Source organism: Dermacentor albipictus, chromosome 10 (assembly GCF_038994185.2).
Source record: "Dermacentor albipictus isolate Rhodes 1998 colony chromosome 10, USDA_Dalb.pri_finalv2, whole genome shotgun sequence".
Lineage (NCBI taxonomy): Eukaryota > Metazoa > Arthropoda > Arachnida > Ixodida > Ixodidae > Dermacentor > Dermacentor albipictus.
The window spans coordinates 38020416-38032684 of NC_091830.1; the positions used below are offsets into that span (position 1 = coordinate 38020416).

General features: G+C 46.6%; 1 protein-coding gene across 1 annotated transcript in view; it reads left to right on the forward strand.

Annotated features, from left to right (window-relative positions):
- Positions 1 to 577: 577 nt before the first annotated feature.
- LOC135911849 (uncharacterized) overlaps positions 578 to 12269 on the forward strand; it is a 42221-nt gene continuing 30529 nt past the window's right edge. Inside the window, exon 1 of the mRNA XM_070528195.1 lies at positions 578 to 756. The gene's annotated coding sequence lies outside the window, so the exon portion shown is untranslated. The remainder of the gene's footprint in view (positions 757 to 12269) is intronic.

The following is a 12269-nucleotide window of genomic DNA, read 5'->3' on the forward strand; positions in this document are numbered from 1 at the left end:
GCCGCCGCGCATTTCTGGCACACACCACTCAAATGCGACAAATGCACGCTGCAGAAACGTGATGTTTTTTTTTTGTTCGAGGAATCTTCATGGGTCACACAATGCACAGAGAAGGCACGGAGGACATGAGCGCGACCCGCGCACGAAAAGCACACCGCCACGAAAGCAAGATACGGAACACATAAGCGTAACCTGCGCTTAACGGGCAAAATTAAAAATCATCGTATGTTTGTTGCTGTGTGACGGACATAGTTAGAAAGCTCACGGAAGCATCACACACTGCACACATGTACCTCCGCGGTTGTGTCGAGTTGTATAGAAAAAATTCAAGAAAACTTTCTAAAAACACATGCAAATTTTTATAAGGCTTTCCTATAGGATAGGAATAACTTTAATATGGTGCCGACAACCGACGGTTTAACGCGTCGTGACGTGTGCCAAGCGTTGACCCGGATTTATACCCTACTCTGCACTGCCCCTGTTGGGCCCGTTCATAGTGGGTGATGAGGCTTGTGCTTTTCTAGCGCACCCTGGGCCTGCTGGATGGCCCATAGTTGTGTGTCCTTGTCTGCAGGTTGCAGTGCGCCTTGAAGTTCGGGCGGGTACGTCCTGGAGGTAGCTGCCATCGGGAACCTTGCGCAGTCGCACATGATGTGCCATTGGTCCGCCGGACCCGCTGCACAAATACCGCACAGCCCACTCGGATATAGCTCTGGGTGAAGCACGTGCAGCATTGCCGGGGCGAGGAGTGACGTGGTCTGTATTTGCCTTAGGATTACGGCCTCCTCCCGACTGAGTGCCGAGCGGGGAGGCGACATTTTCCGATTACCTAAACGGTAACGCTTGGTTACTTCGGCATAACTGGTCAATCTGTCATTGGTTCCGAACCACCACATAGAGCGGTAACTCTCGGGGGCGCGGAAGGTAAGCGCTCGCGCAGCCGAATGGGCCGTCTCGTTGTGGTTTGGTGAGGATACGCACTCGCCGGCGTGCGCCGGGAACCACTTGACGCGGATGGTGCTGCCGAGGTCTTGCAGTTGGAGCTTGCCGATGATGGTGGCCGCCGGCGCGCATATTCGCCCCTTGACAAAGTTGCGCACGGCGTTCCTCGAGTCGCTGAGCACGGTGCCACACTCGGACTCGGTGACCGCCAGAGCGACGGCAACCTCCTCAGCGTCTGTGGCGTTCGTGCACTGCACGCTCGCTGTCGTTGTCTTGGTGCCGGTAGCCGCCGCAACGACCAATGCCGCGAAGCCTTCCCGCTTGTATTCCGCTGCGTCCACGTACCGGGAGCTCGGGTCTTGGGCGTGTTTTAGAGCGCAGCTCTTTGGCGTCCGTTCCTGGGTTTCGCGTCGTCGTCGGCCTCGTAACCAGCTCCGCCCCCCTTTCATCCCCCCAGCGCTAGCAGCGACCGACTGATACCGCTGGATGCCGCTGACACCGCTAGAGAGTCAAGATAACGTGACTGCATAGAACACCGTCGCCGCCATGCAGAAAGAGGAGGAAAGGGTCCCCCCCCCCCCTGGTTCTTAGCGCTGTGGAAGCGAGGGTATCATATTGTTTGTGTTGGCATCGGCGGCGTTGTCCCTGAAAGCAACTCCGCAGCTGGGGTTGACTCACTATCGGCGTCAGCGGCATCAGTCAGTCGCTGCTATCTCTTCCCTCCTCCCTTTATCGTGTTGTCCGCTTGCTGCACGCGCTTCTGCCCCCATCGTTTGCCGCTGGGTGTACACGCCGCCCCCCTCCCACCTCTTCCTGCGAGTCTCCGGTTGTCAAAGCGCCGGCTCGAACTTTGAAGTTGGCGAACTGTGCGCCGCAAAGTTGCCCAACGGCTTGCTGGTAGTAGCTGTCTACTTCGCCCCTACCGCACTCACGAAAGACGTCGTGCACTTCCTGCAACTCGCATTAACCGTCCATCGATCCACACCGATGTTAGTAGTGGGGGACTTTAATGTTGACATAAAGACAAACAGCGATTTCCTAACACTTATGCGGGAGAACATCCCGTTCCTCTCGCTCGTAACGCGTCCCACGGCTGTGACAACCTCGCGAGGCACTTGTATAGATCTCGTCTTTGAGAATCAAGCATTGGTGTACCAAGTCGAACATTTATCAGTCTATTTCTCCGACCACAAAGCTTCCTTCATGACTGTCAAGAACTGTTAGTGGAGTCTTTGTTAAAGGAATACGTGTGAAAAATAAAAAAAAAATTCTGTGATAGCGCATACATGTGTTGCTCGATTTCTTTGCCTCAATCTATCGAAAAGGTGAAACAGCTTATTTGCTGCGCTCAAATTTCGCATTAGGAAGTAACGTAATCGTCGGTAATTTTTTTCGGGTGAGGACCTTGGCCCGCAGCTGCCGCCGTTCTTGGTTGTACTCTGGGTGCAACCAATTCTCAGATTCTCAGATACCGTTTACGTTGTCCTTATGTCTCGGCTGCATCACTAACAACGGGTGGTTTTTTGTTGACTGATACCCTGCACTATGAACTCATCATTCTCATTCACATAAAGTATGTGCCAAATTCTCTGAGACCACGTTCTTCGGGATGGGGTCCACGTAAATGCGGGCAACCACCTCCTTTGTGATCTCACACGGATGTCGGCTGGGAGCTTGGGGGTTGTAACCCATGAACGTCAGTCTACTGCGGCCCGTGTTGGTGGTAGAGAGGCGCTCCATTTGCACAATGAGTTGCACCTCGCCTATTTCTTCTAGGGCGTTGTGAACGCCAAGCTGCAGGAGCCGAGCCGTGCTCGTGGTCTCGGACCTCACGCGTCCTACCCGCATCGGCAACTCCGTAGCACGAGACACCACACCAGGCCTTACATTCATCAAAGAGAGAGTGATAATTTAATTGAAACAAGGCAGAGAGGTCGGCCTGAGCTAAGGCACTCTAGCCTGCATTGCAGGAGGATGCGCACAGGTGAAAGCAAGTTGAACACTCTGATGATAAACATTCACAAATTTCATCCATGAAGCCACTATCAGGTTTCGTATCAAGTCTCTAGTCACCAATTCAAGTGAAATTAAAAATACAGTCGCTAGTACGAAGCTGGTGTTTGGGCCTCCCCTCCATGAGCAGCACAAGCGCCAAAGAAAAGCTTTATAGCATATAAAGAGCTGCGATAAGCGGTTCCTACATTCACCAAAAATGACCACATGGGCAACGTAACATGGCACAACACGGGTGTCGACCTGGGCAATGACCACTACATCCTCGAAATTACGATACCCAACCAATTACGGAGCATTACCATCATACGGAAGTGGACGGACTAGGACGGATTCCGTGAGGGACGCCTCACCACACCACAAGAAATCACAGAGATCGAAACCTGGACGGCGGAGCTGCGCGATGCAGTGTGCTCAGCCACAAAAATAATAGAAACTGACAAAGACGTCATCATCGTGGACAGCCGCCTTGCCCTATATCCCTGCCGGTGAAGGCCATAGGGTGGGACGTCACCAAAAGTCATGTTAACTGGCATGAACAGCCCGTATGCACATTGTGGTAAGGCGTGAGCTCAACTAGAAAACAGCCGACACTGTAAAATTCTTATTGCTTCAGGCTTATGTGTCGTCTATAGATTGACAAAAGTCGTTAATCTCTGGCCAAACCGTGTGCGGTGTAACCAAGCGCAGGTACCGGTGGATAATACGGAGTTACGTTTGATATAAACCACTGGAGTTGTCTACTGCTGAGATTGCTGTAGAGCCTATTTGTAGACATTAGTATACACATCGTGTATACCTCCACATTTGTTAACTACATGATATGATCTACGTAGTCCCTCTCGGCAATCCCCAGGCAGTCTTCACATTTGTCATAGTATCAATTTAGCGGCAGCAAAATAAAGAATACAAAACGCCGATCCAATCGCAATAATAGTTGTTATCAAGGCCAACTATCGCTTCAAGCGGATTCGAAAGAGGCATCAAGCTAACAACACAGAGACTCGTGATGTGTGTAGCTGAGAACGCAGACTTTGCGACTGTACGACGAACCGATGTCGTGCGTGTAGTATGCGCGTTGTCCTTTGATCTCGGATGCATCACTAACATCGGGTAGTTTTTCGTTGACTGATACCCTGCACTATAAGCTCATCATTCTCATTCACATACAGTACGTGCCAAATTCTCTGAGACCACGCAGTATTTCGCAGGCGGTATGCCTGCGTGGCCTCGCATTGCTTTACGTCATTGCTGCATTGACTGCTTTGACAGAAAATTTGCACTAACCTATGGGCAGGTATCACATTTGGCGGTACGCTGGAAGATATGCTGCAAATGCACTGTATTACTGATCGTCGCTGGCGACAATGCAAGCGCCTCAAAGGCCCTGTAACAGCTGTTACAAACAGCGCATTCATCTATGTGCGAGCTCCAGTTTCATACTATAGCCCATAGCGTTCGTAATACAACTTGCTAGAGCATTTTCATCATCCATGAAAAAAAAATTACCGACGATTACGTTACTTCCTAATGCGAAATTTGAGCGCAGCAAATACGCTGTTTCACCTTTTCGATAGATTGAGGCAAACAAATCGAGCAACACATGTATGCGCTATCACAGAATTTTTTTTTATTTTTCACACGTATTCCTTTAACAAAGACTCCACTAACAGTTCTTCACAGTCATGAAGGAAGCTTTGTGGTCGGACAAATAGACTGATATATGTTCGACTTGGTACACCAATGCTTGATTCTCAAAGACGAGATCTATACAAGTGCCTCGCGAGGTTGTCACAGCCGTGGGACGCGTTACGAGCGAGAGGAACGGGATGTTCTCCCGCATAAGTGTTAGGAAATTGCTGTTTGTCTTTATGTCATCATTAAAGTCCCCCACTACTAACATCGGTGTGGATCGATGGACGGTTAATGCGAGTTGCAGGAAGTGCACGACGTCTTTCGTGAGTGCGGTAGCGGTCTCACGAAAGCGGTATCAGTCGGTCGCTGCTAGCGCTGGGGGGATGAAAGGGGGGCGGAGCTGGTTACGAGGCCGACGATAACGCCGACGACGACGCGAAACCCAGGAACGGACGCCAAAGAGCCATTTGTGTAGCCAGCCCTCCTCCACAGTCTCTCCTCCTCCCTTCCATCATCCTCCCTCGCCCGGAGAGACGACAGCGCGCATGCGGGGCGGCGGAGCAGCAGATTCGTCGGCGAGCTGGTTACGAGGCCGACGACAACGCCGACAACGCCGACGACGACGACGACGCGAAACCCAGGAACGGACGCCAAAGAGCTGCGCTCTAAAAAAGGGAAAATGGAAAAGAAAAGCAACCCATTCCGCACGCATGGCGCGAACACAGAGAGAAAGAGACAAAAAAAAAAAGAAAAGGCGCTCGGGCTCGTCGGAGCACGCACGCACTCTGCGCCCGGAGCTCCTGCGCATGCGCAATGGCAGTGCACCATCTGTCGGCGTCAATCTGAATTCTCAACGAGTGCGCCAGGCACGCCAGGCAACGCTTGTAGCGGTGTGCGGTGTCTGTCTGAACCTTGGTGTCTGTGTATACGTGTATTCTTTGTGGCATCACATGTCAACTACACTGAAAGCCTATTTAGCGCCAGCAAGCGAGGACGGAAGGGAGACCACACCACAATGCGCTAACTTCAACAACTCAATTTCCAGGAAATACACCTATATAACCCACGCACAGCGGCGCCACCTCATCGAAATCTTAGCCATCCAAAAAAGCCGTCTCCTTCCCTAACAAGTCGACCGAAGGGGCACTAACACACGTATCACTATTCCGCCAGATAGCCTGAGCCTCAATAATTTCTCGCACATCTTTATCTTTGTGCTTCGCAAGAACCCGGCAGGATCCATACACCGGTGCGCAGCTGCATTCCTGACAGTGAGTTGACAGATGACCGTATTGCTTATTTTTGAGGTTTAGGTTATGTTCCCGTAATCGGACATTAAGACATCTCCCTCTCAGTCCGATGTATTTTTCCTACAGGACAGCGGAACCTCATGTACAACAGCTTCTACGCAACCCACTGGTGCTTTTCGATGATTCGTACAGCATCCGGCAGCTCGCTTACGATACGGGTCCGTTAATCGACACATTTTTGCCAGCTTTTATGGTGCTGAAAATATCACTTTTCTGTCCACCCGGTTAAGAGGAAGCTTTAGCTCGGGCCCAACTCTGACGCGGCCTATTCAAATACATGTAAAAACGCAAAAACGTTTTTCTGAGATAACCCCTGGACCGATTTTCATGAAATTTGTTGCATTTGAGAGAGTAAGATAAACTCTAGTGATTGTTGCAAGCAGAATTTTGATTTAGGGCTTCACTTTTGTTACAAAGATTTTCAAAAACTCATATGTTTGAAAAAAATAGAAGCATGACGTTTACGAACTAATAGCTCTGCATCAAGAACAGATATCGCGGTTCTGTAAACGGCATCGATTAGATCATTCAAAGCGGACAACTATTATATGTCATTTTACATCTTACGTGAATTTGTTACATTGTTTACGAGGGTTCTGCAGAAGTTGTAATCACATATTAATACATTTTTTGAAGTTCATGTGTAACATATCAATTTTGTCCGTTTTAGATGTGCTATCAGGTACAATTCACAGAATTTCGATATCATTTTTTGTTATTGAGTTACAGAGTTGTAAACTTGATAGTTTCGTTTTCTGAAAATTTGCAATTTCTGTCAATTTTTTATAAAAAATTGACGACCTAACTCAAAAATTCGAAACCAGCAGTCACTACATTTTAAGTTTTTCTTTTAAATGCAGCAAACCCAGTCAAATTTGGTGCAGTGGTTGCCGAGAAAAACGAATTCTCCTTTTACATGTATTTAGATAGGAGCACCCGAGCTAAAGATTCCTCTTAAGATTATGTGCCGTTCCATGCTGGTAGGGCACTGCCACTACCTTCGTTCTGCGTTCCGTGTGTTGATTTGCCGCGTCTCGAATTGTGCTATCTCACCTGCACCTTTTTAGCAGCCCCTCTACGAGCGAAACTTGCTTAGTTAGCGCATTGTGGTGTCGTCTCCCTTCCATCCTTGTTGCTGGCGCTAAATATGCTTTTAGTTTACCAACACGCCCAAAACGTGGCAGCTACACTGAACGGTATGTTTTAGCAAAGATATTTTCCGTCAATAGCTCATGATTAGGTGCGCGCATTTCGTAGTACCAACCGGCTGCAGGTAGCGCAGATGTCTCGGACGTAGTATCGGTTTCTCGTTATCATGATTAGAAAACGCGCTCTTGTTCCCGCTTCTACTATACGGAATGTGGTTGTCGCGCTTGTTAAATTTAGCGTCATAGTTGACGCGCGTAAAAAAGAAAGTACACCATGTTTTACCTTGATACTGAGCTTCCAATAAGCTGATTGTGTTTCTTGAGCAGCCAGTGGGGTAGATCACATTTGGTGGAGCTCGAAGCAATCGAATGTTTAAAGATGTTATGGTGATAGTATAAGCTTCATGGCGTAATTTTGCTGGATACCTGAGTAGTTTACCACTGGTGATAAATTTTAGTCTGTGATTGTTAAAGAACCTGAAAAATAACATGAGTTAGCACGGCGCTAGACACTTTGGTATTTTAACGCGCACTTTCTATTTATTCGATGTCAAAATTGAGCGGGAAATTCTTTTAAATCTGCCACCCTAGTTTAAGAGCTTCAGGCCATCTTATTCTTTTGCATACACAACTTATTCATGAATTCCACGGTTATATATAACGATTTGGAGCAATTCCTGCTGAATAATTCTCGATGACTCGTTGTTTTGGTTAGTGTGACAGTCTCAGGTGACGTATGTGTACTCGGGGGTGATCCGTACGTCAAACGTCTAAGGGAAATCTTATTTTTCATGAACGCTTCCATGGTTGCAGTTGATCTACATCAACCAACATCCATGGTTGCAACCAACTGCAACATCCATGGTTGCAGTTGATCTACATTGGTCATCATGGCAAGCAAGAGGGGAGAGTGGGTGCCTCAACGACTTTTTCGCGATGAGTGCTACTAGAATGTCACTGCGCAGTTGCTTGAATGCGATAAACCTGTGAAACGTGGCGAGTGGCCCTGAACCCAAGTAACGAAGCATACCTCTTTTGCTGCCTACTCTATAGTAAGGGTGAACGTATGACGTTCTATTAAAATTGAAAACTCACAGCGGTCAGCCGCTGGATTCCGTACGTTAAACAGTGCGACGCGAACATAACTGTCTTTCTGGTCATAAGTGTCATTTCGCGCTGCACTGACCTTGTCACGTATTCTTGTCAACGTGCCCCTATCTCGCATTTATCTTGGGATAACAGAACTAATTAGGCGCCGGAAATGAACTTCCCTGCTTTCTGGGAAAAGCACGCGGCCGTCAAGAGCCTGTCACTGAATTAGGCGCTGTCGCATGACCTTCCCATATCTCAGTACATCCAAGATACCAACGTTCACTCCTTATCGCTAGGATTAATAGAAACGGTGCACTTGGAATTCTCAGAATGGTATTGGAATTGGAATTCTCAGAATGGTATTGTATGAAGTTTACAACTCTGTGAGTCAGCAATGAAGACTGATGTCACAATTCTGCGAATTGCGTCTAATAGTGGATCTAATGCGGAAAAAATTGATAAGTTACATATGAATGTCAAAACATTTCGTAATTTAAAAATACTGCTCTTGCAGAATCCTTGTACACAACTAAAGTCACATAAGCTATAGGTTGAGATATCGAATTTGTCCGCTTTTATTGATCTAGTGGATGCCGTTTGCAGAACTGCAATATTCCTTGTTTATGCAGACCTATAAATTTGTAAACTTCGTGCTTCTATTTTTCTGGAACTTTCGAATTTTTGAAAATTAAGAAAAATTATTAGAAATAGGCTTCCTCTTTCAAATGCAACAAATTTCATTAAAGTCGGTTGCATAGAAAAATTGCCTTTGAACTGCACAAGCGAAATCGTAGTTCAACATAAGATCACGCTGACTTTAAATAAAAATATCTAAGAAGTCGCACAATGGCAATTCATTCTCTCGAAGTTGTTCACTTTTTTTTGCTCACTTCAACTTTCGGCTTAATCAGAACGTTCGAGGTGACGGTGCTTAAAGCGATGTCGGAGCGTCGGATAATCATGACGGTGATCTCTGAACAGTGAATTTTTTTTCTAAATAAACCACTATAGCTTGGTTTATTGGGCTCCTTTCTCAATGAGTAGGTTTACTGATAGCGGATCTTTATTAATTTATTTTTCCACAACGGTTCAATCATCAAAATCAAGTTGCCATAATTTTTATTCCAACTTCAGCCTGCCCACACCCTGCCTACATCCTGCTATCCCAATTCCACTCCTCCCCCCCCGCCCTCTCGCCAGCTCCCTAGGACTCGCAATAATAATCAACAGAAATTAGTTTAATTTCATTTTCGCCTGCATTCTTGTGTCTCTGAAATAATACAGTTGACAAGAATGTCCAGCTACGCAAGCTGCTCAGGTGTCACAATTTGTCGTAAGTACACCGATTCCCCATTTCGTGCTGACTCTCGTACGGCAAAATTAAGCACGAAGTCACACACGTGCTATGTTTTCTTCCGCGGTGTCTGTCATCGTTCATACCACTCACTTCCTACGTCACTGGATGATGTCACAACCGCTGACGCAGCTCTTCACGCATGTGACGACGTTTCTGCGGCCTTTCGTCTGGGAGCGCGAAGGATTTCTCACTTCAGCTTGACGCCGTGTGCATTCCGACCAGACGACACGTCGGAACAGCCCCCAAGAACGAAAGAAAACCAGAAAAACACGCCTCTCAGTTAGAAGCAGTTCCCTCTGATGTCGCTGAAAAGCGCCTTCTCGTTGAACCTCAAAAAACGGGGAGCACGCAAACCGGAGCAGAGATAGTGAGAAGAGCACTGATTCAATCAGGAAAAAAAAAGGACTGGCGAGCTCCTGCCCTCAGTTGCCTTCTTTCCTGAGAGCGTTATTTTCACATTTGAGTAAATGGGGGGTTCAAAACGATGATGATAAATAAGGATCACAGAGGTGTTCAGCGCATCTCTTCTCGATGAGAGTATCGCAGCCACTAAAGATTTTGGCATTCTACCATGGGAGAAGCGTGGCTCAACTTCACAGACATGCTTCGTCCACTGGAGGAGTGAAGGGTTGTAATAACACATTTTCATATAGCGTAAATGCCGACGTTACTAGGTGGTCATCACATCTAGGAAACCTATTTCTAAAGTACTGCAGTTTAATTTTCTTGATTTTCTTTTTTACTGCTACATCTCGACGAGTGCCTAATGCGGATCGTTTTATTTTTTTGCACAATGGTTTTGCAAGGGATACTAGCTGCGCCGTTGTTTCATTGACATTACAGGGATGTTCTACATTGAGTTGTCTACAGAAATGATCGCCGCCTGCATCTCCCCCAGATATTTTGACGTTTTAGTGAGAAGTTCTGGTGGTCGCAATCGCTAGAAATACTCGGGGTGGTCATTGAATATAATAATAAGACAATCTGGCTGACTCGCATATTTATAGGGGCATAATCTTACAATCCCAATTATCTTCAAGTAGCCCGGAAAGTTCGAGAACATGCTACATTATTCAGTTCATACTTGTACATTCGGATAGGATGGGTCAGTTACTTTTAATGTTTGGCTGCAACACTCGATATGCTCGAATTCTCATGCTTCGAAAGTGCGTTACACGTGGAGACATAAGTGCAACAATGGGTATCATTCACCTTGTAGTGCGCTGAGAGGTAGTGACTACGATTTCTTACAGGGAACCACGCATTAGACAGGGCGACATGGAGAAAGAAAGCGCCTTTTCGTCCTGTCGGGTGCGCCCTTTCACCGCAGTCCGCTTCACACGACGCGTTGCAAGAGGAACGAACTCTAACTGGAACAATCGCTGTGTTTACTAAGTAGGTATAATGCTGACCTTCAGAAAATGTACGTGGAATGATACTGTGTTAGACTACGTTTCCGATAATGGTTTTCTGCTCTCGAGGCGGTCCGTTATTTATGGACATCTCAAATAGGGGTGAATATCTACAAACTCAGTTGAGTGCCTTCTCCACTACTCTACATATCCTGATCTATTGTCCGAGTCTTTATCGACGACCTCACGGCTACCCATGGTCCGTTCTTCCTGTCAACCTATTCCCTCTGTCACACGCCCGCACTAATGTAAGTGCGCAGACTCTGTCTAAAGTTAAATGTTTTTCTCAGTAGGAAATGGTACGCTGGTTTCCACAATTGTGTGTACTTCACTGAGCTAAGACTAAGTTTGTTACTTTTTTGTTATATACAGGCGAGGAGTTACACTCAGTATTGGAAACTCATTTGAGCAAATCCCAGTAAAATATTTCAGAAGATGTCATGCGCGGACCAATTGAACACGCCAAATACACATTCCATCGGAAACCTGTCACCCATGCCTTATGCAGAGAAGGACGAGAATACATTGAGTGGCTTCGCTGCGAGTTCCAGATGTAGTTGACGGAAAAAGAAACCTTCTTCAAATAGCGCCATTTAAGTGCTTCGACCTTCTGAGGTGCTCCACGGAAGCCTATCGAAATTTGATTCACATGCGTGGACATAAGTTGGGCCTCCAGTTGCTGCATCGCGTCAATAGTTGTCTTCCTAAGGCATATCGCGAAACAAAACTAGAGATGGTGAGAGGGCCTCGCATGGACATGACGCGATGGTGGCAACGACGGCAAGCTCACGAATGCATAATGCAAGGTACAGGCAGGAACGGCAACCCTGCAGTTACCATTTTTAACCAATTCTCGGGGTTATTTTTTGCGAGAAACTGGTTTCCAATGATCGACTATATTACGGAGTATTGAGTGCTCATACTGAGCTGTCACCTAAAATTTACATATTTTGTAGGTACCTTGGTCGCAAATTCGGAATGAACTTTACGACTCGTCATATATTCGATACTTCTAACCCAGAGCACTAATATATATTTGCTGACGCAAACTGATGAGCAACACAACATTTCCAGGTATAATCAGAACACTATGGAGAAAAGTAACGTGTCTCGTAATGATACTGTGGTTTAGTTCGTGATAACCCATAATATAACCTAATTTGTTTAATAAAAATGGGAAGTACTTATCTTGCATATGCGCTGGTGAAATACAATTTCTAAAATATAGGTACTGTATTGACCAGGCATTTGCTTTACGCGGAACAAGCAAGTGCTCTGCGATCCGGGTGCTCGAACAATGGTTCCTTAAAGGGATAATATAAAATTTCTCACGGAACTTTGGTAAAGGGATTTTTATTGA